Below are 25,481 nucleotides of genomic sequence, written 5' to 3' on the forward strand. Positions count from 1 at the left end.
TGGTGATATAAGGAGCTTGGAGCCCTAGTGGCGACTGATTTTGCTTACTGAGAAGAAGACCGTGGGTTCAAACCTAAGGAGTCAACACCGAACCAGGAACGGAAATTAGTGCGGATTTATCTTCCTCGGAAAACAAGAAAAACCCGGAAAAGGCGGAATCATGTTAGAACCAACCAAGGACGATCTACGGAAGGAAATTACCGGTGGAGCACGGAATGAAAAAAAAATGTACAATGTGATAGAATGCATCTTTGTTTACCCAAACATATCGGAAAACTATCGTGCAATTTTTATTTTATGGCCAAAATCTGAATGGGACTGACTTGCGATTACATATAACGTCAATGAGAAAAATAACCACAAGTCAGTCACAATTCCATGACGATGCTGCATTAGGATTAAACAGTAGAAAGATACCATGGTCCCATAGAATGTTATTGAATATTTCTGGATTTGTTCCACTGGTTCCAGAGCAATGGCCGCAACATATTCCGGTAAGTATGGGTCTTCATCAGACCAGAGCTTTTCATAAACCATTCGATAAGCGGCGCCGGTGGTGTAGTGGTAAGCGTGATTACCTCTCACCCCAGCAGGCCTGGGTTCAATCCCAGTCGGCGCCGCCGGGATGTTCTGAGGCATAACATCTCTGATCACGCCTTCCTTCGGAAGGGAAGTAAAGCCGTTGGTACCCGGTTCATGAGTCTATGGGTCGATAGGTAGGGTCCAGGTGTGGGAGCTGCCTCCTTGGCGTCGATAGCATTGGTGCTCAGCACGGAAAACAAGATCAACGGAAAAACAAACCAAAGGAAAAAAAACCATGTGGTAAATCAATTTACATGAGAATTCAAAAAGAAAATCAATAAGAGCCATGATGAGTGACCAGGCCCATGTTGGCCACACCAAGACATGTTACGGGTATCCCCGGGGATAAATCAAAATCCATCAAGCGATACATCAAATCACATGAGAATTTAAAGCCATACCCTTTGCTCACAGACAAACAGACGTAACTCTTCATTGTGAATCTTCGTTCATGCATTTAACGGTTGATTTGAATATTATCAGTTCCGCGAACTACTCGCCGCAGCGCTGGAATCGGATCACTTTGACGTTTCTATATATTATATAGAACTTTTATGCAATATTGTTTACGAGTTAGCGAGCAAGCTTGTTTTCCGCGAGAAGCCAAATAGATGTCGCTACTGAGGTTATACGTTTTGAGATACTAAGTTTTCAAGAACAAGTTTTTCAAAGAGTTACGTCTGTTTGTCTGTGCTTTGCTGGTCGAACTGAATATCGCCTATGTCTGAGTGCACTTTTTTGCAACTTTCATGTACCTCAGTTTTTTCTTCACAGGATGTTAAAATTGATCCTAACAATCCTGTGATAGTTTTAAAATATTTCACATTAGGTTTTTTGAGAAAAAGTGTTTTGAAGTCTACAAAGCCGATAATGAAGGAGTATATGGCCCTATTGACGAAACAAAACTGTTACGAATTAAACTTAGGAGTTAAATAAGGTTTAAAAGTTGATTGAATTAATCCAAATGGCTTTAAAGAACTCTCTTTGACTCTCAAGTAAGATTCGTATTGATCCGTTTACACAAAATCAATTAATATTTGTTGCTAGAGCAACATCTTGTTTAATTTCTCTTCCCTCGTAAGAGTAAAAGATAAAGGACGAGCAGGACAGTCTAGTACAGCCACGTAATCATAGTAGGCATTGATTGTCGTCCTGTTCCGAGTGTTTTTTATATATGTATTGTGTAGAAAATCTGGAAAATTAAAAAAAAACTCACGAAGAAAATAGAGCGTTCGTTTTTTGTTCTTCGAAAAAGCGACTCTGTCAAGAAAAAAATTCACTCCACTTTAGTAGTGACGATCGTTGAAAGATTTTTATTGGAGTTCAATAAAGGAGATAGTAGGTATCCAACATTTTTGTGTCCCGTACTCAGCAGGTGGCGAAGGTGGTCTTTAGAGCCCTGTGCGGCAAAACATTTGCTTGTATTTTTAAAAATAAATAGTCATGTTTGACTCAACGGCGAGATTGAAAATAAATTCCGGCAACCATGACGAATTTGTCTGAAAATCGTTTAACCGATAACGCCGATAATACTGGAATTTAACTCACATGAAGTTAGCTATTCTTGCCCAGTGAGTTTAGGTAGTCCTCACCTTGAATTACTACAGAACTGCTGGAGCTTCATTGCAGTTCGCATATTTTGTCTAAGGGAACTTTCAGGAAGATTCAGCGACTTTCTAGGAAATTCTGCAAACTATATGGAACTGTAGTGAATTTTAGTAACTTTCAGAGAAGTTTATTGAACTTCAGGAAAGTTCTACAAACTTCAGGGAAATTCTTTAAACATTAAAGATATGCTTCGATCTTCAGAGAAGTTCTATAAATTTTGGAAAATTCTGCCAACTTCAGGGACGTTTTGTGAGCTTCAGGGGAGTGCAATGGTTTCCTGGTAAGCTCTACACACTTCAAAAGAGTTCTGTGAATTATAGCAACATTATATGAATTTCAATGATACTCCGCAAAAAGTTCTTTAAACGCCAGAAAATGTTTGTAAACTTAAGGATGCTCTGTGAACCACAGGGAAAATTTGATAACATTAGGGAAATACTGGGAACTTAAAGAAATATCTGAGAATTCCAGGAAATGCTAAACTCAGAGACGTTCTGTGAACTTCAAAGAAGTTCTAAGAACATCAGGAAAGTTTGAAGAATTTCATCGAAGTTCAACGAAATCAAGGAAAAACTTATGAACATGGTTGAAATTTGAATGTAACTTCTATAAGCTGTCTCATTGGGATGCTGGTGGAACAACTTACACTTCATGTCTTAGAAAACAGGTATGATAGAGAGAATTTGTTGTGATATCGCTTTCTCTTTTACGCTTCTCTTATGAAATGTGATCGACGATAACGCTGTGGGACAATTTGACTTGGTATTAGCTTTCATTTTTCTTGAACAATCCATCTTTTTTCAATAGCACATCTCAAAAAACATAGAAAGATGAACGGAATAATGATGCTAACTCAAAATTGATGAAAATGCAGATGGGACTAACTTGTGATTTCCAGCAGTGAAGTTTTCAGGAGTTTCTTGATACTTTAGTTAAGTCTCAGTTAATAGAACTGACGTGAAATTCTATGGTTTTTATCTAAGTTAACGAAGTTTTTCATAAGATAATGAAACTGTCCAGAAGTTATTGGAACTTTTTCAAGGTTCTGAACTTTTCTATAGTTCCTTGGAACATCACTAAAAATGTTGAAACTTCTCTGAATGTTTCCTAATTGCTTCTATAGGAATTTTTTTTACTGCTTTCAGAGATGTACGAACCTATCTTCTCAGGAACAAAGTAATACTGTTAGGTTTCTTATAGGCCACCCTCCAGTTTGATTCACAACCCCAAAACATGAGTCTGTGCAAAATATGGTAAAGTTTGATGAAGGTTGGGAGGTCGCGCAAATGGTTTGAAGTTTGTATGGGGATTACTATGGCAGAAGTTGAAATTTAATTTATATCGCTCTAAATAAAACAAATACGGCTTCAATGCTGAGTAACCAAGAGTTACTACCATGACAAACCTGCCCAAGACAGAAACCTTACATCTCGCAGGTTTCCTAATCTATAACTTAAATTCTTTGCCCTATAGTCAGCACACGACGCGACTGAGGCTGGAAGGTTAATTAATGCTTGCTCGTCTCTTACTCACGTCTCATAGATTCATATGAAACGCTCATAAAAAAAATCTAATTTTCAACACCTCCTTTCACCGGCTTCAAATACCAACAGAGTGCGTCGTAATTATCAAGATAGACCCTCCCGAGGAGCAGAAAAGCGGATGTAAAACCATTCTCAGCTGCTCCCATCGGAAAGTACGTGCTACATGGTTTTGCACTTTCATTAGGCACTACAATTTCCCACTACTCTGTCCTCTAACCCACCAACCAGACATCCTTCCGCTGCGCACCCCTTTTACCTCGCTCACTTTCTCAGTGCCGCTTCGAACACGGCCAAGCCACACATCTGGGTCAGCACCCTTCGGGCGCAAACTAATCAGTAGACGTTCTTGCTGCTCTGTTTTTTCGCTCTTGCTGCCAATGAGGTTTTTCTCACTTTAAAATACCTTTTTTCATAACCTTTCGGTAATAGACTGGCCCCATTCCCAAACGATTGGATTGCCGTGCAGTCCTGAAGCGAAAAGCTTTTCCAACGAAACAAGTCGCTCCTGGTTTTCTGCCAGGATAGTTCGGTTTCAAGACTCCCACGACGATCGTAGTCCGGTCAGGTCCGGGTGCTGCAGTCGTCGTCCATCAGTTCGGAAGAAGCAGGAAAGTAAACACAATTTTCGTTTCAACCTTCCCGGTACCTCTAGATGCGAGTCTAGTGTAAATTCATTTTCCCCCTTTCGGTGAACACTTTTAGACTCACAGACACACTTTCTGATTGCTACGAGTTGTGTGAAGCCTAGAATTTTCTAATGGCTGCATGCGGAACAAAGAAGAAATGACGGGAAACTGGTGGTGACGAATTTGCTCTTCGGTTATCGGAAACTTCTACCGCCATCGGCTCCCGGGGAAACCAGGGGGAAATGCTTGCTTCCAAATAGAATAGAACTTTCGAAGAAGGAATAGTAGAAATTTTAAACAATGTTTCAATCGATGCAGATTTAACTCTTGCGCAAGCAGAAAACTGCATTTGCTCCAGATGAGATAGGTATCTACTCAAGTTTTGAAGAATTTGCTGAAAACGAACAAAAGTTAAGGGAAAGAAAATCTTTATTTAATTTATGATATTTGTGATGCGAATAACTTCTTCCAATAAGCTCAACTCTCTCGCTCTCTCTCGCTCTTTCTTTCTTAGGATAATCTTAGTCAATAACACACACACAGAGCTGATCGCCTGGGAAATTCATTTTCCATCTCAAGTGCCATGTTGGTTGCCGCTGGCTACACTTTCCGAATTCTTCCACCGACCTACGCACCAACCCGTCCGTAGCACATTTTATCAGAGCTGGACTCCAGCGTCAGAGCATTTTCTGCATGTCCAGATCTGGTAGGCCAAAGAAAACCCGGAGTGTTTTTGCACTTTGAGAAACATTTATTTTTCATTATACCAAGGAAGATTGTCTTGTCCTCTGCTGATGCCCATCGGCACTTGAAAGCAGAAGATTGATGGAACTGGGTTGTTTCATCCTGGCCGGCAGCTGACACTAGGACGTGTACAGTACGACGTACTACACGTGGGACACTGGCACTGACTAGATATAGGTAGAACTGGCAACATCCGTTCGGTCCTCCTGGCTGGTGATGAATGAATATGCAAATGAGACTGAGCCGGTGGAATTCTCCGAAGTGTAAAGACAAGTAGCTATACATCAATCCTTTGGCCCCCGGTGCGAACTTAAGTGGACGGTTAAGAAGAGAAATTTCTTCCGGGTAAAACACATCAACGGTCAACCGCTCGAATGCTTTCGCTCTCAACGCTGCTGTGTACGGGTCTCGATGGGGGAAAATAATGGTACAACAGTTGGTGTTTGCAATAACTTTCCGTAAGTGAAATTGAAGGCTAACCATAGCTTGTTAGACGCGGAACCTTCGACACCCTGAGCCAGTAGGCCTCAACATGAGTTTTAAACAGTTTGCAGGATAATCCATAGGAATTCATTCTCAGTTCTTAGAGGACATCAATTAAGACTTCATCGATCCAAGACAATGAAGTCGAAGGATTAGCTCGCATCATGATGTTAACATTTCCAAATCAATTGAATAATAGATCGGGTTGTGGACCAATCCAAGACTTCTCGTTCGATTGAAGCTTGCAGGAAAGCTCTGTAGATGCTTGGTCGTTCGCTGCGGATTCACTTTGCAACATGTCAAAACCATACAATATCATTTATTTTAAACAAAACTACCCTCCTGGGGCTGGGTGACAATTTAATTCAACATTCGTCCGTCAACAACTTACAACTTGTATTTTTGACGATATTTCAGTGTTCACTTGCTACGAAATTGTTCGGAGATTAGCTTTCATGCAAGTTGCACCACAGTTTCTCAAAGCTCAAAACATTTCTCTTGAGCACTTGTATCTATTTTTACTAAATCCATGTTCTTTTAACTAAAATTTCCGTTCAAAATTACTGAATCCGATTAATCTCCCTGGCGGCATTAGTCCCGCCGTCGGGCCATCTGTGTCTCTCTCGTGCTCCCGGAGCTCCTTCCAAGTGTAAAAAATATATACCCAGAACCTTCTTCTTCGTGTGTACGTTCTGTGTTTCGTTACAAGGCCTAACCACCTACATAGTTTTGCAGGTCCGTGTCATTTATAGCTCCTCGCGAGTCATACGTGTCCAGAAAAACGCAAAGCGTAGTGTATTTTGCAAGGAGCAAGCCCCGTAACGTGGGTAGATCACCTTTTCGTGGTACGTTACGGGATGTAAGATCTACCACTGATTCCTAGTCTTGACTACTTCAAACTAGGGGAACAGGATTTTTCAGTAATCCAAGGAACACATCTTAGTCCTTGTTACTTTTTATGCCTTGTTGATAGTGACAAGACTCGGCTTTGCCCATCGAGGATTTTTTTTTTTTTTAATAATTCGTTTATTTTTCCAGGCTCATTTGCTGTAGCTTTGCGGAGCCGATATTCATTGTTTAGATAACAAAATTACTTAAAACTAACGTTAGTAAAGCGGGGGCCGATTACTCGCGGCTATCTCGAGGTTAGGGGTAACAAATTGTAACAAATGGATGGCAGGGTAGGGATTGTGAACACAAGGTTTGGAGAGCAATGTGCTCTTGATCTCGAACTAGGCGACACTCTGATGAAAACCCATCGAGGATGATCTTGAAACAAGGAAAATATGAGTTAGCTAGTCTTCATCTATGTGATTCCTAATATTCTATTCGTTGTTCTCTAGTTTGAAGTGGTGAAGACTAGGGTTCTGATGCATGGTCATTATCGGTGTCATTCCTTAATTTTGTTGCTAATGAATCTAACTTTGACTGACAAAGGGGCGCGCCTTTGGAAGGTGTTTCAACACTCCGAAGGGTATAAATAGCGGGTCCTTTCAATTAGAGTCGGATCCTTGCGATAAATGCAAGAGTGGCAACTGTAAAAAAATCGAATACTTCATCATTTCTCAATAGTGATGGAGTAATACGACATGCACTAAACTAAGGACACGGGATATACTACAATAGATCAAATTACTGGTCGCAGTAGTGTTAGGTCCCGAACAGAGGAAAAAAAAGGACCAAGGCAAATGTACTTAAAAGGTGTACCACACACTCAAATTGTCCTAACTTTTGATCCGTTGGGTAAGATTAATTGAAATTTTGCGTAGATATAGTTTAATTGTATTGATTACACTCTATGCGTTGATTTCATCAGGTGCGCAAAAGTTTTCAAAATGGTGACGAAAGAACAGTGCGTGCGTGAAAAAGTTTTGCACGAGTACTTTAAGAATAAGGATCTGTCGCATCGTGCCATCGAAATAAAGTTGGGAATCGTGAATCCCACGGTGTTTGGTATGATAAAACGGTTCGAAGGACGTCTGACTGTTGATCGAAAGCGAAGATCTGAAAAAAAAAGCCGTCAGGTCAACGCGAACGATCACAAACGCGTGGTTGGGGCCTTTAAACGGAAACCGAACGCCTCAGTTCGAGAGGTGGCTAAAAATTTGCATGTGAGCAATACCAAAACTCGAGCTAGACTACGTAGGTTTAAGGTTCAGAAGTCTCCAAACCATGACGACAAATAGAATACGGTCGCAAAAAGCCGTGCCGAGAAGTTGTACGACCAGTAGTTGACGAAACCACACTGCTGCGTAATGGATGACGAGACGTATGTGAAGGCGGACTTCAACCAGATTCCAGGAAACCTGTATCTGACTGCCAAGGATAAGTGTGATGTTCCCGAGAAGCTCCGGACATACTACAAAGGACAGCCCTATGGTGTTGTACGCAATGGTGACGTAGGAATACGTGGTCTTATATAATAAATCTTATTTTTTAACTGCAGAAGGAGCTTGTGTTTTGGGTAGGAATATGAATTTGAGCGGGGTTCTCTCTGTTTATACTCTTTAGTATGACGTGCTTGACATGGATGGCCCACGGCGACCCACGAAGAGCTACTGATTCCGATCAATAGCGGTGCGGCTTCTTCCTCCTTCTATGGATGCACATGTCGGCTGCAGCTCGCTGCTTGCAGGCAGTCTTTCGTTGTGTACTGGAGAACAGCACCACTCACCACGCAGTGATTTTATAAACACCGTTTGGTGAGACCGGATGGAATTCAACTTTGAAATTTGTGTTAGGTAAATCGATTTTCACAGGCAATCGGTGATAATTTTAATAATCATAGCAACAGTTGCACATTCGTGAAATTTTGAAAAGTGATATTTTGAAAACTGATAAAGTCTTAAAATCACCAGATGCGTGGAAATATTTCTGAACGATTGGTGATAAAATTATGGAAATTGGTCCAGGGGCATTTTTTTCGGTTTTCACAAAGTGTACCCCACACAGTGCTGTAAATTCTCAAAATCATTTGAACATTTTTTTAAGGAAAATGAGAAAAGAAGCTATTTGCTATCAAAGGCGACCTCCTCTGAATGGGTGATATCAGTTGCGTAGTCATTTGACGAAGGCATGGATGATTCTCATTTGAGAAACGCTACATATCATTCAATTGAGTGCAACCTACACATAAACGGAGCTCTGGTCGACATTCCGGCGAAAAAGCTAAGTCAACCCGACACCAACCTGACTTCTACCAAACCCTAACCCGATGTTGACCCGACATTGACCCGACATGAACCCAATATTAAAGAACACGACATTGGGTCGAAATCTACCTATCTACGACTTGTCTGTTTGTAGGATTCCTTCCATACTCCACTGTCGTAAATCAAATGATTTTTTTTCCTCTGTTCGGGACTTAACACCACTGCGACCAGTAATTTGATCTATTGTAGTATATCCCGTGTCCTTAGTTTAGTGCATGTCGTATTACTCCATCACTATTGAGAAATGATAAAGTAGGGGAAATGTCTCTAATTGTTGGCCTATGTATCTAAAATTTATTGAAAATTTAGTCGATTGCTGAATTTATGTATGGGCCCAAATTAGGGACACTCGGGCCTAACATTACCTGCATTTCCCCTATTCGATTTTTTTACAGTTGCCACTCTTGCATTTATCGCAAGGATCCGACTCTAATTGAAAGGTCCCGCTATTTATACCCTTCGGAGTGTTGAAACACCCTCCAAAGGTGCGCTCCTTTGTCAGTCAAAATTGGATTCCTTAGCAACAAAATTAAGGAATGACACTGATAGTGGCCATGCATCAGAACCCTAGTCTTAACCACTTCAAACTAGGGAACAATGAATAGAAGATTAGGAATCACATAGATGAAGACTAGCTAACTCATATTTTCCTTGTTTCAATATCATCCTCGATGGGCAAAGCCGAGTCTTGTCACTATCAACAAGGCATAAAAAGTAACAAGGACTAAGATGTGTTCCTTGGATTACTGAAAAATCTTGTTCCCCTAGTTTGAAGTAGTCAGGACTAGGAATCGGTGTTAGATCTTACATCCCGTAACGTACCACGAAAAGGTGATCTACCCACGTTACGGGGCATATATCAAATGATAGTGAGTGCCTCAATTGACAGTGACAATGAGCTTCGAATGAGGAAGGGGCTCTTCAAATTATGGTTTGGTTCTACTGGTCCAAATTATGTAAAGAAAATAATTTGTTATTTCTACGACCATGATCCAATAGTTTGTAGTTGTGAAGATCAACTTTATAGCATATAAAACAAGAAAGAAATGCAAACAAATTACAAATTGATTGACAGATAAAAATGTGCAAGACACATCACAATAATAACACTTATTAGTCATTGGCATGTCAACCACACATCTATATATATATATATATATATATATATATATATATATATATATATGTATATTTTTTTAAATCATTTTAACTGCTACAACCAAACTTAACTCAATAATTTCCTATAGTAATTTACCGAAATCTCCATACAATCTTCAATCCATTGGCGCGACCTCTAAACCTTCATCAATCTTGGATAGACTCTTATTTTGGGATATTGAATCAAACTAGAGGGTGGCCTATCATAAATTTATTGCTTTTTTCGAAATGAAGCACCCGACTGAGCACGCGTTTTAAACCAGCATGAAAATGGAATATCGAAGCAACCTATTAACTTTCTTAAAAATTCTGAACCAAATCGTCAAATTTTATACAAGAACGTCAAAATCGAAAACATGTTGGATTCAACCAAAATGTAGAAGGTTTGGCAGCTGTAATATACCCCTAACTCCCTAAACTTATCTGATAATTTCCATTATGGTCCTAGGCACTTTTTCGACCAATGAAAAATATTGTTTTTGGATCCGATTGGAATAGATAAACATGCTTGTTTTATTTTCCAATTTGGTGTAGTTTGTGATAACATTTTTTTCACAAATTTAGAAACAAGTTAAAGCCATTACATCGTCGGCGTATTTAACATCTGGCTCAAAATTTGAAGAGATCTATTTAATAAAAAAAATAAGTTTATCCCAATACATAACATCAAATATTCAAAAACCAAATACAACAGGGCATCGTTTTCAGGCTGTTACCGCTGGTACTGTGGAAAGTCCAGGTACCCGGTTCAAGCTTCAATTGGCTGCGATGGTTCTTCTTTCATTTCTATCCCTGAATAGATAGTGCGAATAAAAGCGTCTAAAAACTGACGAAAAGTAAATTGGTACACTCGAAAATAACCGTAATTCGGGATTCAATTAGTTTAAAAAGTCCATTAAGGGTTGCTTTACAGTACTTTTATTTAAACTTCAAAGTTACAGCATTACATTGTTACATTTCTCCAGTTCGTACGAAATCTCGAACCGTCCTCTTGATGAAGCCCATCAGCGCCCTCACAGCGGAAACGGACACGGAATCAGTGCTTTTCTTCCAATTTGCCCGGATTTGCTGGATGTCCTTAGCTACCCCGCCGCTTCGTCAAAGTTGCTGCTTTGAAATTGCCCAGTATTTATCGATTGGTCGAAATTCCGGGCATTAGGTTAGGGACAAAATCGATTTTGTTGACAGCATACCACTGCAGAACCACCTTGAAGAAGTGGCAGCTGGTCAAATCGGGCCAAAAAATGACTTTGACCCTGCTTGCGGTTGAACGGCAATACACGCTTGTTTAGGCATTCTTCGATGTAAACTTGGGATGTCATCGTCGAGGATGTGACGAATGGTTCCGTTATCAGGCCACAACTGCAAATCACCTCTAAATCATGGCCTTCTTCGCGAACTTGTCGGAAAACACGAACTTGAATCTTCCCGGTACATCCCCACTTCCAGTCGCGATGTTAAACTTTTGACCAGGAAGCCGCTTAAAATCGAGTTGGACGTATGTTTCGTCATCGATCAAAGTGCAGCCCTTGTGTTTCGTCAAAACATGGTCGTACAAGAGCGTTGCACGCTTTTTGGCCACGGAATTCTGCTTCATGTGCCCGTACGCATGTTTACTGGCTCTGTACGACTTGTATCCTTTCCTGGCAAGGATGTTCCGCACCGTTTGAAAGTTGGTGTTGTACCTTCTGACCACATCTCGGATCGAACGACCGGGGTTGGATTTAAAGCACCTCAACACCTTGCTACGATCCCTGGTTCCAGTTTTTTCGTAGGTCCGCTGATTCCTTTCCACACTCAGAGTTTCCTTGCAGGCTTTGAGCACTCAACAAACTGTTGTTTTCGGCATCTTCAGCACTTTAGCTAGCTTGGAACCGGACCACTCCGGATTTTCCAGGTGTTTGTGCACAATTTGTTTTCTTCTTTCGAGTTCCATTTGAATCTGAACGCGATCGATTACTTTGATCAAACTCGCACCAGTTGTTCTCTGTAGAAGTGTGAACAAACCACTGTCAAAGATTTTCGATTCTAAACACTAGAGGCTTGCAAGCGGCGCGCGAGGGGTGTATCAATTTACTTTTAGTCAGCCTTTATATGATACTTTGCTGTACCTGTTGTGGACATAAGTACATCCTTTTCCTTAAACTTGTTGAGGACGCCTTATCTTGCCTTTTTTAAAGAACTGACCTTAACAACATAAAGGGCACCATTACGGAGCATTAGATTTGATCAAATTATTCGCAGTTCTATTTGTCCAACGCACACAGGTAACGAAGGTCCATAAACCAAAATAGAAAGAGTCGCCACCAGTCTGGTAATAAAAGGTTAATGTGCAATGATCTACTCTTCAGCTATGAGAGCAGACACCTAATCAGCATTTTTATGTTCTTCTTCTTCTTTCTTCTTATTCGCTTGATATTGCTTAGTGCCTATTAGCTTATTGTGTGCTTTCAACTTAGTGTTCTAAATGCACTTCAACAGTTATTAACAGGGTTACTTCCACTCACTCGCTATAAAAAAATGTTTTTCAGAATTATGAAATCATGAGATGGTATAATGATAATTAGTATTTGTAAGCTACAAGAAGAGTTCGTAAAGTACGTGTTTGACACATCAAATCTGTCAATTTTGCTTTTAGTGCGTCACAATCAGCGATTTTACGACTCGTGAGCGCTCACTCTGAGTGAACGCTCACGAATCATAAGATCGCAGATTGTGGCGCCCTGAAAACGAAATTGTCTGGTTTTATGAATCAAACACATACTTTACACCCACTTCTTGTTACTTACAAGTACAACATATCATTATATCATCTAATGATTGCATAATTTCGAAATATATTTTTTTATAGCATGTGAGTGGAAGCAACCCTGGTTATTAATTGAGAGCTTTCGATGCCAATACCAATGCATGAATTTGTATATTGTGTGGCAAGTACAATGATACTCTATGCCCAGGGAAGTCGAGAGAATTTCCAATCCGAAATATTCCCTCGACCGGACCGGGAATCGAACCCGAATAACATTGTGGTAATAATTTTGATGTTCAGACATTTTTAATACTGATCTTGTACTGTAAAAGACAGCTTCAACTGAAACTTCAGTCGAAATCCCATGAAATACCGATATCAAGCTGAACATTGCATTAGTTTCTAAGTAACATTGATTGATTCTCTTCGTCGACTTTCTCTTTCATTAATAACTTGAGCACATAACCGCTTCTTGTTGTGTTTATCGTATTAGATGCTAGATGAAAACTTCTTCAATCGATATGTGTGCTGAAAATACCTGGGAATGTCTCAAGATGGCCGTATGGATACAAAGAGAAAGTCGACAAAGAGAATCATTTAATGTTACTTAGAACCTAATGCAATGTTCAGCTTGATATACAGTATTTAAAAACAGTTATCATATTTACTGAGGAAATCGTTAAATTTACTGTTCTCAAACATCACAAAAGTTTGGTAAAAAGACTACCGAGTGAAAGGTGCTCTACAAAACATTACTGTAATTCAAGCAGCCCGCATCGTGCTCTCTTGCCGTGGGGATCAATTTGATTTTTACTGAAGGAATTGTGTCTGTTAGCAGCTACAACAAATTTAAACAGCACTTTTCAGTGCTCAATATTACCTGCAAATTTTCTACCATGTTCTACTCTTATTCCTCTTCGATCCTTGTTTGGACCCTATCCGAGGTAATCCTGGAAATCGGCTTGGAAAATTCTTCTTCGATCCTTCAGATTCTTATAGTAATCTGCTTGGAAATCGATTTGGCGACAGTACTGTTTTTAACACCGGTTGAAGAAGTAGCGGTACACACTTAGAAATAACTAATTTTACCCGTGACGGATTCTGGATTGACATAAAAGATGAGACGTAAAGAAACATGTCATGTAATATTAAGTGCTCCGAGACTGAAAAGTTCGTTGCTCGACGAAAAATACGTTTGATTGAGCTATATTTCGCGTCTGTTACGACTCAAATTTATGTCAAAATTGACGCTCGTATATGTCACTCTCAGAGCACCTAAATTTACATGAATTTTTCGAAGTGTGTAGCATATCTATGTGAGTCGAAATCTTCTTGATGTTATGGATTCCTTTGCAACATATCGGGTGAGATCTTTCCTTCATATTTTCTTAACTGCCATTCTATTATTATATAAAACATTATGCTGGGTACTGGAGGGTTCACCAGGGCACTCGATTGAAGTGAAATGGATGGGGAGAATGGAAATGCCTACTCCCTGTCATTAAAATTTCGTGAAAATGGGGTGGGCTTTTCTCCCCACTCATTAGGGCATCCTACTGTAGGATGGCCTGTTTTTCGACCGGTTGTATGATCCTGTTCTTGGAAGTAGATTCTCATTAATTCCGTGGATGCACGTGGGCGAAGTTGCCCACGGATTCACCCAAACCGTGTTCGGCCCTTCATACAATGGCAGGTTGAGTACAATTAGAGGTTATTAAACATGATGAAGTCTAACACCGAGGATAGTCCATAGTCTACCGACAGTGCACAGTTCCATATCATCATCATCATCATCATATGGCATTTAAATAATAATAGGCTAGTTCAGCGATTGTGAGGGCATTTTTGAAAAGCTTTCTTAACGTTTCAAGGCGGGATTTGTGTTTTGAGGTGTTTTTCTAATTAGTTTTATACCATGTGCAGACTATGACTGATATTACGCAGTATAGTAATTATATCTGTAAATCAAATACCCATTTGATATCAAGATAACCCATATTACATAATATCAGCTGTTATCTGAACATGGTATTACAGTGCTTCTGCCATTTTGGAGTTTCAAGATCATATTAACCTTACACCATCCGTAAAAAAGATCGAAGAGTGTTTGTAGGTGGAAGCGAAAAAATTTCCACCCGTCAAATTTTTGAATTTTGCGTTGTTCCGGTTTTTTTTAACAGTAAAGTGATATCACAGACAAACAGACATAACACTTGCAAGTTGTTCATCGAACAAGCATTTAACGGTCAATTTAAAAGTATCGTAGTTGGTAGTACCGCCACCTGTGGCGCGCATAGTTAATTCCCTTACGTTTGACGTTTACACACTACCGCCATCTGTTCAGCGTACTACCCACCACAGTGTACTCAACAGATGGCGGTAATGTTTTTGCGACGATGTTTTACAGTGAGAAATATTCAATGTGTTATGTCTGTTTGTCTGTGGTGATATTGTTGAGAACGAATACTTGAATTTCCTGAATCGAGTTCCACAGTGTGCGGATTGTGTCGGATGGCCAAGAGGTGTGTCAATACTTCATTCGGGACATGTGCAAGCCTACTACAAATCGGATTACCCCTTGAAGTAAACCGTCTACAATTACGACTTCCCTTCTAACACATCAGGCCAGTTTGTTGGTTTCACTTGGCTAGATTTGATGAGTTTGTTCCATTTTGTCTTTTATAATATTCGCATACTTAATTTCCGAGTACTAGTACTAGTACTAGTGATGCTACAAACATTTCATTAAATACGCGTCAATCAAGCAACACAGTTTGATTGAAAATTCGAGTACACAGCAAATAAATAATTTTAATATCACATCAAAGTGGATGCACTTCAATCGTGTCGAAAATATGGTGTAATATTACTTGCCAAAAAGGACAAAATCATCATTAATATAGTGCATGAACTGACATTACGCTGCTTTTACTGTATTTTTTTATTGTTGTGGTCTTAAAAATTACATGAGATTTTCGACATGATTGAAGTGCATCCTCTTGGATGTAACATTAAAATTTATTTTTTGCTGTGTATGTTAAATGATTCCCACATTGAAATGTATTGGAGTGGAGCTTATCGTTTACGAAAATAGCTTCAGTATGCTTGCGTTCTTGAAATGGGCTTTTGGAGTTGCGATAGAGCTGTCACCTTCTGATTTAAGCTGATTTAAGCTTCTTGCAATTATTTATATAAAGATGGTTGCAGGAGGATTCTATCCATAATGCCACTGCCAGTCAGTGAAAATTAGAAGGTAAAGACGCACACATATTGACCTTACAATATCTGTAGTCAATATTGGTGGGTCGTGAGCTTTTGGAGTTTCTCAAGGTGGTCGCAATACACAAAAGTTTGAGAACTGCTGAAGGCAATTTTTTCTAATCATTTGTTTCATGCTTCAATACTTCTTATCTTTCACTGGTGAAACTTTCACAGTGGTGTGTCTTACCATCCGTCACAGGAAACTGTTTCAAAAATTGATTAAATCTAGTAACTGATCTGGTATGGCAACAGGTTTATTTAACTTGCGGTGTTTAATTGCAGATGGCAAACTGTGGGAAAATTTTGTAGGTGTTTCACGGTTATGTAAAACTGTGATCTGTGCATCGAAACTCCAAGTTTGAGTTAAAGTTATATTTTTTTCCTTTGCTTTAGTCGAAGTTTCCACAAACAGATAAAGGGGACATGGGGTAGAATGCACCACCGAAGCAAAATTCCTTTTTGTTAAATTTAGATACATTGCCAAAACATTTTCGTGGATTTATCTAGCAGCTTTGCTAGTTGAGACATTGAACTAGCAATGCGGAATCGTAGATCCTCAAAAAAGGAGTAAAACACATATTTTGAATGCCAAAAAAAAATCATTTTTCACCGGGCGTGTATTTTACCCAAGAAACCCTTGCGAATTTGTTCAATCACAAATCTAAACCGGTGACAAAAAGCACGGTGCGTCACTTGGTCAGAGCAAAGACCGCGTGCAATTTTGGGGAAATACCCCAATACCTACATACATTCTAGGTTCAGCACATTTCATACGCACGGCTCTATGCACAGATGCAATTTATTAGTTCTTGATGAGTATTTTAAGCCAAACAACCTAGTTTGAAGGTACACGGCATACCTACTCGTTTGTGTTGCCACATACGGACGAACTTTTCTCATTATCTGAAGTGTGTTTGGGCTTATGACTAGTGATTTCTAGTCAGTTACAATAATGCAAAATAATATAGTATTGTGGCACGGTCGATAATATCGCAAAAACGTAGGTCACTCATAGACAGAGGAAAATTTTCCTCAAAAATCTGCTCGAATATGAGTAAAGTGAGGTTATGGGCAGTGGATAAAACATAAGCTAGCTCGAAAAACGCCTAAATATATGTATCTCTTTACGCGACCATCGATGATCAACCCATGATGTTCGTGTATTTTGAGAACTTTTACCGATTGGGTCTCCGTAAAACTTTACGAAAATCAAGTTTAATGATTATTTAAATTAACTCATTGGCCCTTATTACCGATGTTACTTCACGGTGAAGTGATAACTTATCACTCACGGTGAAGTGATTCTCATTTGATTTACAAGGCAATCACTTCATCGTGAGTGACAAGTGAAGTGACACTCATAATAAGGCAGAGATGCCACATTTACAGACATGTCTGTGAATTTAAAGACTTTTATTTTTTCACAGACATTTTTTTTCGTTACAGACATTTACAGACTTTATAGTTTTTTCCACAGATATTCACAGACTTTTGTAATCAAGTGAAAATTTTAAAATTGGGCTACACTGTTTTACATCTTTAGTCAAATTGCACGTGCGATGCATTTTGCAACACGCATTAGAAATTCGCGCGTTTTCAAATCCACCACACGAACGAGCTGTCACTGGTATAGAGATTAGTGACGTTTAACGATGCACCCGCTAGCGCCGGGTAAAGTTGTTTATTATTTTCCTGCAGTTTTAGTGAAGAACAAAGCAGACATTTTCACCGTTTTGTACCTGAATAAGAGTTGTTAAAATGTGGAAAAAATCGAGAAAAATCAAAGAGAAACGAGAGAAAATCCCATAGCGACCTTTTTCAGAGGATCAGGTTAGATTTAAGTTAAGGAAAATCAATCTAAATACTTGCACCAATCATTATGTTGAGTTCCATGTGATTTGAGGTATCGCATGATGAATTTAGGCACATCTCAGAATCTGTCCACGTCCCGGGGGACCTATCTGAAACTGGTCATTGTGATCATTGGGTCTGAATATGTCCAACATTGATTTTATAGTAAAATTCTAATGTGATTTTAGGGTATCGCATGATGAGTTATTGATACATCAATCTTTTAAGAAATCCCCAGTGGAATCTGGAATTCACATTTTTGTTCTTATCTTGTACCATAATTCAGATCGGGATAAAAATCAATAGCGATCAATGGGGACCTGAAACACATCTTCTGGAACTTGTTCCACTCAAATTGGTCAAGAAATCTCTGCGAAAATTGAGTGATTTACACTCATATGAAGTTACATACATACATGCATACATACACATACAGAAACATTGTCCGATCCCGTTGAGATGAGTCTATTGTTATATGCCATTCGTTTCTCTGGGTCTTGGAACGAAATTGTGTTTTTCAAGTGATATCAAGCCTTTCGGTACAACTTGGTGTATGAGAAAGGCAAAAAGGTTGGTAATGTTGGTATCAGCAAATTGTGTTTTATTTAGCCAAGTTTTTCTCCCCCAGGTGTGAAATTATTTTGCAAAATGTAATGAATATGTTGCTTGATATATCTTATTTCAAAACTGTATTTATAAAGCCGTTACAACAGTTTTAGTGTTTAGCGCCAATTCATCATACTTGGCTTCGTTGTACAGTACTCTCCATTTCTCGATGGTCTTTATTTCGATGTTCCTTCCAATCTGAATAGCTTCAGCAACTCTGATTAGTACTGCAAAATCTCGACAATACACTGTGATATTGACAATTTTGCTTTGGTCACTCATTGAGCTAACAGTCACAGTCCAAACCATGTCAATTGTCAATGACAATGCTGTCAGGGACGAACATGTGTAGATTTTTTTTATTAACTAAATTTGTAACGAAATTAGATGACTTGAGCAACACAATTACATGGAGCCGTTAAAGTAAACAAGCATCTACGTCCTGAAATACTTTGATAACAATAATGTGACACAGAATGCACGAAATTACACTTTTTGTTACCAGGTAAATCTTTCCCTAATAAAAATAACCATAAAAGAGAGCTTAACGACGTGTTCGGGGTATCATCCAAACCATTTGTGGGATAGTTTACCCATCCGATATACAGTTCGTTTATGGTATTTGTTTATTAGGGTTGCCATTGACAAAAAAATGAATGTTTTTGCCGAAGGTTTTTTTTTTGAGAATCAAGTCTGTCAGTGACTAAGTGATAATCAATTTGACAATATCGCGCGAAAGTCTGTTAATGACAATGCCAAATCCCAGCTTTGACCCTGATCCTGATTTATCAACTCTTTTTGAACACGAAGTATTTAGAATCGTATTAACACAGACAAACAGACGTAACTCTTTGAAAAACTTGTTCTTGAAAACATAGTATCTCAAAACATATAACCTCAGTAACGACATCTCTCTGGCTTCTCGCGGAAAACAAGCTTGCTCGCTAACTCGTAAACAGTATTGCATAAAAGTTCTATAGAATATATAGCTATGTCTGAAGGCACTTTTTTTGCAAATTTCATGTACCTCAGTTTTTTCTTCACAAGAGGTTAGTATTGATTTTAACAATCAAATCTGTGATGATTTTAAAATATTTCATCTTGGGATTTTTGAGAAAAAGTGTTTTGAAGTTTACTTAGCTGTTTACAAAGGCGTATACGGACTATTGATGATACAAAACTGCTAAGGATCGAAACAAATTCAGCTGAAAATGATTCAAGAGGGGATTGAAGTTGCCCAAATACTAAGTTTCAATGGTATAGTAAGATTCACTCTTCGTTACCGTCAGATATCGTAACTTTGTCATGATCTCATAATGTTTAAATTAATAAAATAATTTAAAAAAAACTATTGTCCTAAATTTACTATTACTTACACACTAATCGAGTCAGTACGGTTTTACTGAGTTTTTGAATTGCGGAACTGTTCGGTAAAAGTTTAAAAATCTGTAGAAAATTTATTAATGAGAAAATTTGTTCTGAACTTGTACATACTTACTAAGTATTACATAGTTATGTTAACCCCATTTAATGATAGAAAATAAAATTTGTCAATTTCATTGCTTCCTTACGGATAACGGTCATTTGAATTTTTACCGACTTTTTCAGCAATTCAAAAACCCAGTAAAAAAATACTGACTCCTGTAAAAAAAATCTTAGTGTGTAGACATTCCATTGCAAAGTGGTTCTCAGAATTTGGTAAAAAATTGTAGTTTTGTTCTTTATGTCATTAGGGTGGCCATTTCAACGTAAGGGTAGTCGAAAAAATTGTTTATTTTCATTTTTTTTTTCAAGAAATTATAACTTTTGAACCGCGAGGCCCATTTCAAAAACCAAAATATAAAATGAAAGGTAATTAAAAATTATTAATATAATATAATGATATTATTAAAATGGGATTATGTATTGAAAAACATTGATTGCATTTAATAAATGATTTTCATAGTTTGTAGGATGTGTTTTTATATTTTTCCGTAAAAATTTAGGCTTTTTTACACAGCATATCAAAAAATCAGCGATGCGTTGTTTTTCATTAACTGATGATAAAAATCTCATCCTTGAATAACTGTAAAAACTGTCGTCGCTATTGTCGTGGGTTATTGGGATCATTCTTGGCCGCGTTGTCTTTCTTCATAGCTGAGTTGAGGCCGCGCTGGATAGTTTGACGGCCGGTATGTCCCATACATTTAGCAAATTGCAGCGTCTGTAATATTGAAAAGTATATATAGTTATATATACTTATATAGTTATAAAGATAACAGTTACATACCGACCTTATCAGCACTCAGATTAAGATCTAACTTAAAGCTGAGTAAATCTTCGTGAGAAATCTTAGATTTTTTTCCTGACTATTTTGGTCTTCCTTCGACGTTTGAAAAACTTACCTAGGCTAGTTTTTTGCCTGCTAACTCTCTAATGCTTTTAGCAACAAAGTGATTCTTACTTTCATCTGCCAATTTGAAGAGATGATTCTGAAGTTTCTGTTCACTACATGCATGACGTTTTCCAGGAGAAACCTGCGTCAGACATAATTTGCAAAAAAAATTTTCTGCGGTGTTTTTTTCTTCTTACAAATATCTACACACCCGCACAACTTTGACTGTCGACTTTGGTTTGAACTTATTGTTAAGATCTTTCTTGTGGATATTTTGAAACCTAAATTTTCATAAACTGCTCCCTTTTTATACCGGTCAACGGCAATGTAACATGTGTTAGCCGTACTCACGATATATTATTAGCTGGCAAATTCTCATTTTATGCCCTTCCACCCTGTCCATGCCCTCTATCACATTTCATAAGGGAAACGTAAAAGAGAAAGAGATATCGCAACAAATTCTTACTATTATACTTGTTTTCTAAGACATGGAGTGGGAGTTGTTCCACCAACAACCCGATGAGACAGCTTATAGAAGTTACATTCAAATTCAAATCCCTGTTCATTCATGTTTGCTTGATTTCGTTGAACTTCGATGAAATTCTTCTGAGTTTGGCATTTATTCCCGAAATTCTCAGTTATTTTCACAGTTCACAGTACTTTCCTAATGTTAATAAATTGTACAGACCATCATAAAGTTTGCAAAAATTTCCTCACATTTAAAGAACTTTTTGCAGAGTATCATTGAAATTCATATAATGTTGGTATTTTTTTCACAGAACTCTCTACATTTTTTTTGGAAATTTGTATGGACCGAAGACATTTGTCAACCCCCCCCCCCCCCCCCAAGAGTATACGTAGTTAATGAACAGCCCCTTACCAGGAGGACATTGAACACCTCTTTAGCTCACAAAATGTCCCTGAAGTTGGCAGAATTTTCCTGAAGTTTTAAGAACTTCTCTGAAGATCGACGCACATCTTTAAAGTTTGTAGAACTTCCCTGAAGTTCAATAAACTTCTCTGAAAGTTGTTGATTTTCTCTGCTTCTTTGGAGGAACTTATTTAAAGTTTGCAGAACTTTCCTAAAATTCACTACAGTTCCCTATAGTTCGCAGAATTTCCTAGAAAGTCGTTGAACCTTCCTGAAAATTTTCTTAGACAAAATATGGCAATTGCAATGAAGCTCTATCAATTATGCAGTAATTCAAGGTGAGGACTACCTGAACTCACTGGGCAAGAGTAGCTAATATCATGTGAGTTTCATGATTAAAAGGCATTAACGGTTAAACGATTTTCAAACCAATTCGTCATGGTTGCCAGAATTTATTTTCGATCTCACCGTTGAGTCAAACATATCAGTTTTTTTTTAATTTAAGCAAATTTTTCAAGCCTCAGCATGTTTTGGTGGCAAATGCCACCTTTGCCATCTGCTGAGTACGGGACACAAAACTTTCGGTTCCTACTATCTTCTTTATTGAACTCCGGTAAAAATCTTTCAACAATCGTCGCTACTAAAGTGGCTTGATTTTTTTTTGACAGTGTCGCTTTTTCAAAGCACAAGAAGCGAACTCTCTATTTTCTTCATAAGGTTTTTGTAACCTTCAAAACACTTTTTCTCAAAAAACCCAAGGTGAAATATTTTTAAACCATCACAGATTTGATTGTTAGGATCAATACTAAAATCCTGTGAAGGAAAATCTGAGGTACATGAATGTTGCAAAAAAAAGTGCCTTCAGACATAGCGTGCGTCAAAGTGATCCGATGCCAGCGCTGCGGCGAGTAGTTCGCGGAACTGATTATATTCAAATCAACCGTTAAATGCATGAACGAAGATACACAATGAAGAGTTACGTCTGTTTGTCTGTGGTATTAATAAGCTTATAAATTGCTCTTTTTGATTGTTGATTTCGCCTTATTTAGATGGGGGAAAGTTGAATCTTACACTAAGATGTGCTCATTCCCCCGCTGCTGGCGTGCAAAAGGAGCAGTACTAAGTAACTAACGGAGTTCCACACTACATGGCATATAAGATCGACTCAAATTTAAGTTTAACACTAAAAAATGTAGTTTACTTGAAGACTGAGTAAAATTTTCTGAGCCTCATAAATCTTTTCGAATATGACAAAAATCGACGAAAAATTTTCTCATTCGAGAAGTATACACTAAAAGAATAAATCACATATCCAATGGAATATATTCATTAGAATTTCACATAACTTTCATGTGATAACATAATTGGGAATTGCATCACAAAATCCCTTGAACCTTATATATCAAATGAAATATAAGTGATTTATCATATACAACTCATGTGATCACATGAATGTTATTTGAAATTCAGATAGATATAGTTGGTTTTGTTAATAGAAAAATGTAATGTGCATTCCCAATGGAAACTACATGAACATTTTTTCTTTCCGTGTACTAATTTAATATGCACGGCGAATGAGAACACCCAAATTTGAGTTTAGTTCACTCATAATCGCCAAAAGTGCAGGAACTCAGCGATGAGTAAAATTTGTCTCATGGTTTCCTGTGGAAAACCTAAAAAATCTGTCGGAAAATAAGGAAGTTGACGAAAATTTTTTATTCAGTTTCGGAGTAGTACCAATAGACTGAGTGAATCCAATCTTTACTTTTCTCAAATTCGGGAATTTTTCCCTGGAAAATCCTGGAAAAACCTGGGAATACATGACCCAACAAACAATTGAGAGCTCTTATAAAACACCTGAGTTGATCAAACGTTGAATAATAGCTTCCAGAGTTGAACAAGAATGTAGTTGTATTGGCATTTGATTAAAAGTTTTAAAAGCTGTTGGAGCACTCTTAAATGATTGTTTACGTTCGGTTTAACTATATGCTTTATAAGACCTACGATAACTTTTATAGCACCTTAGTTAAACTGATTCACAAGAGCTATACAGAACGTGAAATAAACGCATCAAAACAAACAATTGGGAGCTCTTATAATACACCTGAGTTGATCAAACGTTGAATAATAGCTTCCAGAGTTGTACAAGAATGTAGTTGTATTGCCTTTTTGGTTAGAAGCTTCAAAAGCTGCTTGGAGCACTCTTAAATGATTGTTTACGTTCGGTTAAACTGTTTGACAGGAGCCATATAGGATGTGGAATAAAAGCATCAAAACAAACCATTGGGAGCTCTTATAAAACACCTGAGTTGATCAAACGTTGAATAATAGCTTCCAGAGTTGTACAAGAATGTAGTTGTATTGCCTTTTTGGTTAGAAGCTTCAAAAGCTGCTTGGAGCACTCTTAAATGATTGTTTACGTTCGGTTAAACTGTTTGACAGGAGCCATATAGGATGTGGAATAAACGCATCAAAACAAACCATTGGGAGCTCTTATAAAACACCTGAGTTGATCAAAAGTCGAATAATAGCTTCCAGAGTTGTACAAGAATGTAGTTGTATTGTCTTTTTGATTAGAAGCTTCAAAAACTGCTTGGAGCACTCTTAAATGATTGTTTACGTTCGGTTTAACTATATGCTTTATAAGACCTACGATAACTTTTATAGCACCTTAGTTAAACTGATTCACAAGAGCTATACAGAACGTGAAATAAACGCATCAAAACAAACAATTGGGAGCTCTTATAAAACACCTGAGTTGATCAAAAGTCGAATAATAGCTTCCAGAGTTGTACAAGAATGTAGTTGTATTGCCTTTTTGGTTAGAAGCTTCAAAAGCTGCTTGGAGCACTCTTAAATGATTGTTTACGTTCGGTTTAACTATATGCTTTATAAGACCTACGATAACTTTTATAGCACCTTAGTTAAACTGATTCACAAGAGCTATACAGAACGTGAAATAAACGCATCAAAACAAACAATTGGGAGCTCTTATAATACACCTGAGTTGATCAAAAGTCGAATAATAGCTTCCAGAGTTGTACAAGAATGTAGTTGTATTGTCTTTTTGATTAGAAGCTTCAAAAACTGCTTGGAGCACTCTTAAATGATTGTTTACGTTCGGTTTAACTATATGCTTTATAAGACCTACGATAACTTTTATAGCACCTTAGTTAAACTGATTCACAAGAGCTATACAGAACGTGAAATAAACGCATCAAAACAAACAATTGGGAGCTCTTATAATACACCTGAGTTGATCAAACGTTGAATAATAGCTTCCAGAGTTGTACAAGAATGTAGTTGTATTGCCTTTTTGATTAGAAGCTTCAAAAACTGCTTGGAGCACTCTTAAATGATTGTTTACGTTCGGTTAAACTGTTTGACAGGAGCCATATAGGATGTGGAATAAACGCATCAAAACAAACCATTGGGAGCTCTTATAAAACACCTGAGTTGATCAAAAGTCGAATAATAGCTTCCAGAGTTGTACAAGAATGTAGTTGTATTGCCTTTTTGATTAGAAGCTTCAAAAACTGCTTGGAGCACTCTTAAATGATTGTTTACGTTCGGTTTAACTATATGCTTTATAAGACCTACGATACTTTTTTTTGCATGAACTGCAGTGGTAACGTCACGTTGGATATTCGCTATATGGAACGTTCGTAGGTCTCACGCGTCGTCACTGTACGCTTGCTCAGCAATGTTCACAATATTTTTGCTGCTAATGCAAGCAAGCTATCTGTTGGGCCAGATCTATAATATATGTGTTGTATCGGACATCGATCTATGCCAGGGTTTTGTCAATGTTA

Source organism: Ochlerotatus camptorhynchus, unplaced genomic scaffold (assembly GCF_037179485.1).
Source record: "Ochlerotatus camptorhynchus isolate MF236.1 unplaced genomic scaffold, CSIRO-AGI_Acam_v1.1 ptg000188l, whole genome shotgun sequence".
NCBI classification, from domain to species: domain Eukaryota; kingdom Metazoa; phylum Arthropoda; class Insecta; order Diptera; family Culicidae; genus Ochlerotatus; species Ochlerotatus camptorhynchus.